At 39.1% G+C, this 7421-nt stretch overlaps 1 pseudogene; it reads right to left on the reverse strand.

Annotated features, from left to right (window-relative positions):
• Positions 1–556: 556 nt before the first annotated feature.
• LOC118730474 lies at positions 557–1945 on the reverse strand (annotated as a pseudogene).
• Positions 1946–7421: the final 5476 nt, after the last annotated feature.

The raw sequence follows: 7421 nt of genomic DNA on the forward strand, positions 1-7421 counted from the left end.
ATCTCCCCCCTCTGACTAAAGCCTTGAAATCTGACTTCTCTGAAAGTACTTAATATATATATATATATATAATTGATTTTTCACAGAGAGGAAGAGAGAGTTAGAAACATCGATCAGCTGCCTCTTGTATACCTGGTCATGCCCACAGCCAAGGTACATGCCCTTGACCAGAATCGAACCTGGGACCCTTCAGTCCACAGGCCGATGCTCTATCCACTGAGCCAAACCGGTTTCAGCTAAAAATACAACTTTTATTGTGCCTCCAGGAACACTGGGTCAGGTTCTTCTGTCTGAACTTGTGCTATCTTGTTTATTCTTCTCACAGGCAGCTCTGAACCAAGGCTGAGGGACTTCCTGCTGTACGTGCATCTGAAGAGAGGGAACATTGAACTTGAGCCAGGCAGTGAGGATCAATAATGGCGATACTGATAACCTCTAGTTTTGTGGTAACAGATATTAACTTAATTAACTGCATACAAAAAAGGTTTGCTTTTTGACAAATAGATATTTGCTGATTGCTATAAAATAAATGACCATTTAGTTATTTTATATTTTCTTTTTTTTTGCACTCAATTTTAATCTTTAATATCTAACATAATTGCTGTAGGAAACTTGCCCCTGAACCAGGAATAGATGCTAATTATGTTATATATATATATATATATATATATATATATATATATAGTCGTTCTCCATTTTCCCAAGAAAAGAATTTCTACAATATTCAAGTGTTTTGTTTTAATCACAAAGTCAAAGTCTTGGTCATCTCGTTTATTAGCTCTATAACTTACATATTTAAATTAAATGTTATTAGACAACCCTTACAACTTATAAATATAAGATGCCATTGCTGAGTAAGATTCTTTGAGTAAATGTGTCCCTTTTCCCACCCAAGTATAGAGCAGCAATATGATTAGTTTAATTTTATGAATATATGATCTATTGCTGCAAATACTAGTTCTCCTCTCCCCATGTTTGTGTGTGTGTATGTGTGTGTGTGTGTGTGTGTGTGAGAGAGAGAGAGAGAGAGAGAGAGAGAGAGAGAGAGAGAGAGAGAGAGTTGGTTAAATCTCTCTCATCAGGATCAACAGCAAGAGGAGCGGGGTTTGGGCTTTCCGTGCAGACTGACGGTGTTGGTCTGAGGTCTGAATCAAGTGATCTGATCTATCCTTGATGGCAAGCACTCTTTGAACTGCTTCCTCAAAGGTCACTGCTGCATTTGTGGCATCTTTTGCACTTGTTTCAAAGTAAGGGTAGTCGCCGTTGTCCCTGCACCAGGCTTGGGCTTCTTCTGTAGACATCTGCCATTCGTTTATGTCAATCTTGTTACCCAAAATCATAAAAGGAAAGCTTTCAGGCTCTTTTACATCAGTGTAATACATGCATTATTTCTTCCAGTTACTCAAGTTCTGGGAGCGTTGAGAATCATCGACACTAAAAGTGAGCAGGCAACAGTCAGAACCTCTATAAAAAGATGTTCTCAGGCTTCAGAATCTCTCCTGAACTGGCCGTGTCCCAAATCTGCATGGTCACAAAGTGTCCATCTAGCTCTTTATTTTAAAATTCAACACCTATTGTATGGAAGAGCTGGGTATCAAACTAATTAGTCACATATCTGTTCAATAGAGAACACTTCCCAATTCCATCATCTCTAAGGAGAATTACTTTAAAAAGTGATGATTTTCCTGCCATTATTAGTCTCAAGATCTCTGACTTCAGAAACCTTAGTTGTTTAGTTCAAGCATCATCATTATCTCTCAGACTCTTGGGAAAATTCACTTAGGGTGGACAACAGGGAGAAAGCAATTCACCACTGCACCAGGCTCCTCATAGGAATGCATGCAATTTCTGGGAGTCCATGAAGGAGCTGCAGGGGGGATAGGCACCTAGAATTATATGTGAAATAAGGATGAGTGCAGGGATGGAGCAGTGAGCTGGAGCTTTTCTCTCACTGCCATACCTAGGATGCCCAGGAGCTCTGACCTGGCCCGGTCAGGGCACCGAGGAGAGTCAGACAGTCGGACATGGCTGCAAAGGTGCTTCCCGAGCCCAACTCCTGCTGCTCCCGCCCAGTGCTGAGGGAACAACATGGTGACAAGCCCATTTTATATTTTCTTGACTCTAAGATGCCATTGATTATAAGAGACACTGTATTTTATGTGCCACCAAGAAAGAAAACAAATGCTACCAAGTAAACTATGACATTCAATTGACTTGAAAGCATCCAGAGACCTCAACGTGTGAACTGGCACACAGCTTACAATTTGTAAGATTGTATGTTGCTTTGTAAGAGTTCTTGAGTATCTTTCCTGTTCACAGCCACATCGTCTCCTTTACAGACTAATCTCTTAAAGTTCAAAGATGGATTTTCCTTTAGCTTTGAACTCACTGGCCACGCCTATGAGTTGCTTAATAACTGTGGAATGATTAACAAGACTTCTTGGTATTAGATCTAATTATCTATTTTAATTACTGAACTAGGTACAGTGAAATGGACCTATTACTCAGCATAGTCAAGTAGCGAAAGCATCTGAGAATCAGAAGACATTGGGTCAGAAGATCTGGATTGCAACCTGACTCTGTTCTTCTGTGACTAGTGTCTTTTCTGCAAATTTCCTAACCTCTGCAGGCCTCATTTTCTACATCTGCAATATTGGGGTAATAAGGTCATCTCACTGTGCAGTTGGAAGGATTAAAGGAGCTCAAAAACTTAAAAGCCCTCTGTATTCGGTTAGGGGATGAACTCTCTCCACTCCCAAGGTCAAGTTGGTTCTGCTACCAAGAACCGAACCTAGCTGCTTCAAGAGCATTGCATGGATACATCACTTTAAAGCACAGATTACTAGATATTTTCCTTCATCTGAAGGCTTTGATATGTTGTGAAATGCTTTCTTTTGCAATTTATTAGGTATTATGATTGAACTAGAGGCCTGGTGCATGAAATTCATGCACTGGAAGGGGTTGTCCCTTAGCTCAGCCTGCACTGTCTCCAATCTGGATCCCTTTGGGGTGATGTCTGACTGCCGGTTAAGGCCCTGTGCCATCAGGCCTAAACTGGCAGTCGGACATCCCTCTCACAATCTGAGACTGCTGGTTCCCAACTGCTCACCTGCCTGCCTGATTTTCCTAACTGCTTCTGCCTGCCAGCCTGATCACCCCCTAACCACTCCCCTGCTGGCTTGGTCATACCTATCTGCCCTCCCCTGCAGGCCTGGTCCCCCCTGCAACTGCCCTTTCCTGCTGGCAGCTGTCTTGTGATCATATGGGCATGGCTATCTTGTGGGAGGGCATGATGGTCAATCTGCAAGTTACCTTTTTATTATGTAGTATTATATAGGATACTGCTGAGTGTGTATGTGTGTGGTGTGTGTGTGTGTGTGTGTACTGTGGACAAAAGAAATTAAATATGTTGTTATGCAATGGTTTTAAGAATAAAATTAGCAGAAACAAGTTTGGCTCAGCAGTAGAGCGTCGGTCTGCGGACTGAAAGGTCCCAGGTTCGATTCTGGTCAAGGGCATGTACGTTGGTTGTGGGCACATCCCCAGTAGAGGGTGTGCAAGAGGCAGCTGGTCAATGTTTCTCTCTCATCGACATTTCTAGCTCTCTATCTCTCTCCCTTCCTCTCTGTAAAAAATCAATAAAATATATTTAAAAAAAAAAAGAATAAAATTAGCCAGTAAGCATTTTAAGTGCTCTGCTTGGTTTATCTCATTTAACCTTGACAGTAATCTTGGAAGGAAGGTACTATTATTTTCCCAATATTGTAGATTAGGAAATTGTGGCATAGAGAGGCTTGAGCAAACAGCCAATAATGGTGAGGGCAGATTACAAAGGCAGGTATTATAGGGCCAATCAAGCTGCTCTTAATGCTTCTCTAAGCACCTAGGGCAGCAGGGCAGGAAGTATGAACCCAAACTCCCAAATCCCCGAGTACTGAAGAGGGTGGGAAAGAAGACACTAGGGGACTTCACAGTTCATCAGAGCAATTGCTGCTGCTGCTTGTATTTGTTTCCCTGGAAATAATACCCAGGAAGAGAGATTAGTTCAAGGGATCTCAGGTGAGAGGTGGGGGCTGGTATCTGCAGCAGAAGAACCTACTCAAAATATGGAGCTTGATGGGCAAGGCACTCAGAAGCAGAGTAGACCTTGCCTAGAGGGAAGTAATGGAGGTGGTAATATCTATGTGCAAAGCAGGACAAAGCAGAACCCTATCAACAAAGTTGCATGCATGTTAAATGGTCTACTAAAAAGTTAAAGGGCAGGAATGCAAGACCAGGGGCTGTGGGAAGAGAGGCTGCTAAATAAAGTGTTAGAGAGCAAAGTCAGCCCTGAGAAAAGAGGAAGATTTTGAAGAAAAAGACTTTAGGGGGAAGGTTCCCTTCCTGATACATGAGATGATTTTCCCTTTTGTCTGACTCTTTCCTCTAGAATGTACACATCATAAGAGGAGGAACCTTGATCAGTAATCTGTCCCCAGTTCTTAGAATCATATCAGCTCTAGCTGGTTTGGCTCAGGTGGATAAAGCCTCCACCTGAAGACTAAAGGGTTCCAGGTTCAATTCCAGTCAAGGGCACAAACCCAGGTTGGGGTCTTGATTCCCCAGTGGGGAGCATGCAGGAGTCAGCAGATCAATGATTCTCTCTCTTCATTGTTTCTCTCTCTTTCTCTCCATCTCCCTTCCTCTCTGAAATCAATAAAAAAAATATTAATAAAAAGAGAATCACGCCAGAAATATAAGCTCTCAATAAGCATTTGCTGAATGAATGAAAGAGGGATGGTGTGGGAGGGGCAGGCTGTAGGAAGGAAGGCAACATGAACAGGGTTATTGGAGAGGGTGTGTGTGTGTGTGTGTGTGTGTGTGTGTGTGTGTGTTAGCGTCTAGGGTTTCGTCCTACACCAAATACATTTTATTTTAGAAGGGAGAAGGAAAAAATATGTAAAATTTGCTTATATTTGAAACTTAGAGGCTGATCACAATCAGCAATTTTAGAGAAAAAGAGGAATCAAAAGAGAGGAACTTCATTATGTCCATAACTCAATTGTAACATCAGCTATTTATTTTTGATGACAGAGTCTATATTAAAATTGCAGCTAGAATGGTAGAAGGATCTAGTTCCCACTTACATCTTAGATCATAGCCCCAGCTTTCTTTTCTGCTGGATTTTTCTGATGCCTTTCCCATATTTTGTTTTTAACTTTTTCTGAGTTTGGAGCACACATATTTGAACTATGGACAAAGAATCCTACCTCTGCCTATATGTTCTTTAATGTACTCTGTATCTGAAAGCACACTTTTCATTTGCAGAGATCCATCCATAAATTTATAATCAGTATCAGAGAAGTTTCCAAATTGATCTGTGACATCCAAAGGTAATAGAGGGTCAGGATTATCTTTAGGGGTAGCATACTCCTCTTGACTCAGCTCCTACTGAGCAATGAGAGATTCATTTTCAAGTGGTCAAAGCAATATGCAGTAGAAAATCTCCACTATATGTGCCCTTATACAGAGCAGAGTTTCACTTTGTGATCTAATCTGAAAACTTTTTCTTTTAAAAGGTGAGTTTAGTAATTTCACATTAAGTACAAGACTAATGTTTGGTTGCAAAATCTTAAGTTATATTTTCTGTTTTCACAATTTATGACATCTTTGCTTTTTGTGTGTTTCTTCTATAAACACTAAAGTATTTGTGTTTCTGTACAAGTGGTTTCCTTTATAACTTTGTTAATTATAGCACTTCAATTCACCTGTATTTCTTGAGATAATGCTTACTAACTCCCTACAATGACCAATAATAAATTTAAAATATTGGTTTTTCCACCTCCCTCCTTGAATTAGTGTGTTAGAGCTGCTGTAACAAAGTACCACAAATGGGGTGGCTTAAACAACAGAAATTTATTGTCTTATAAATTTGGAGGCTAGAAGTTAAAGATCAAGGTGTTGGTAGGGTTGGTTTCTTCTGAGGTTTGGGAGAAAAAGGTCTATTGTAGGCCTCTTTTCTAGTTTCTGATGATCTCAGACAAAAGAAGGAAGGATGGAGGAAAAAAGGAGGAAAAGATAACTTAAGAATGCTTCACTGAGTTGATCCCACTGTGGGGAGCTAGAGGTTAATCCTTCTTGGGATTCTTTGGGAAGCGATGTAGAGTGCATGTGAGAATTGTCTGCTTGAGAGGGAAGAAGGGAATGCTTATCACTCACTCCTATTCTTGTATGAGGGTGGCCCATGTGGTATTAACTTTCTTGCATTTCCAGTTTTTAGAAAAGTTATTCTGTTCTTTTATCTGCTAAAGTTTAGGTTTTTTTTTTTTTTTTTTTTTTTTTTTTAAGTATCATAAACTTATGGACTTTACCATATGTTATATGTTTTTATTGCAATCATTATTCTTATTGATAATGTTCCATATTTGGCTATTGGGAGCCCTTTCAAACTGTTTCAATTTTGACCATTGCAAGTTTCTTCACGTTGGTTCCTGTGACCTTTCAAAGTGACCCCAGTGGACTTCAATAGCACCCTTGTTTCCTAGAAGGAGTAGGTATTCCATCTTATTCCTGCTCCCAAGGAATACATCCATTTCCCCAAGAAGCCCAGGTTATTTTTCTTGAGAAAAAAGTATTTAGAGATTACAATCTGGGCACTAGGGGTCCTCGTTGGGCTGGTCATTGCTTCAAGGCTTTTTCCCTTGATAGAGCTAGAAATATGTATTCTACGAAAAAGGAAAATATGTCATGAGTTAATACTCATATTTCCAATTCAAATACAATGTTATAGTTTTCTTTAACTTCTTTGATTTTATATTTATATCTTTTTACTCTTACTCATGAACATAATTACTTAATTTCTTGAGTTTATTCTGTGTGTATATATGGTAGTTTTAAACAGCATTACAGATTTCTTAGTTTCATTATAATAGTTTCATACTATTGATATTAGCAATATGACTTCTGCATGGAATTTAAGATTCTTTTTGCAATTCTAGTCTTCCTTTTGGAATGTATTCCACTAGGATGGTATAGTGCAATAGCTGAATTTTAAGTTATCAGATTAATTCTTCTCTATATAGTTAATCTATCAACATGATATATTTGACATTTTGTTTTCCATTTTCAAGGATTGATATTCTATTTTGAGTTAGTTTTGTTTTAAAACTATTTAAATGGTTTCTAAGTTAAAAGCTATAAAGCAAAGTATATTCAGAGAAGTTAATTTCTGACTTTATTCTTTCTACCTGTTCCTTCCTCCATTTTTTATTACATTTTAATATATTCTTCCATTTTTGAAAATATGTGCATTTTTTCATATTTTCTCCATTTTTAGGTAAAAAGTGCAGTCTGTATACTTTATCCTGCACTTGCTTTTTTCACCTAACCACACATCAGTGAATTCACTCCATACGATGTGAATTCCTTTCTACATCTGCATA

Source organism: Pipistrellus kuhlii, unplaced genomic scaffold (genome assembly GCF_014108245.1).
Source record: "Pipistrellus kuhlii isolate mPipKuh1 unplaced genomic scaffold, mPipKuh1.p scaffold_m20_p_3, whole genome shotgun sequence".
NCBI lineage: Eukaryota > Metazoa > Chordata > Mammalia > Chiroptera > Vespertilionidae > Pipistrellus > Pipistrellus kuhlii.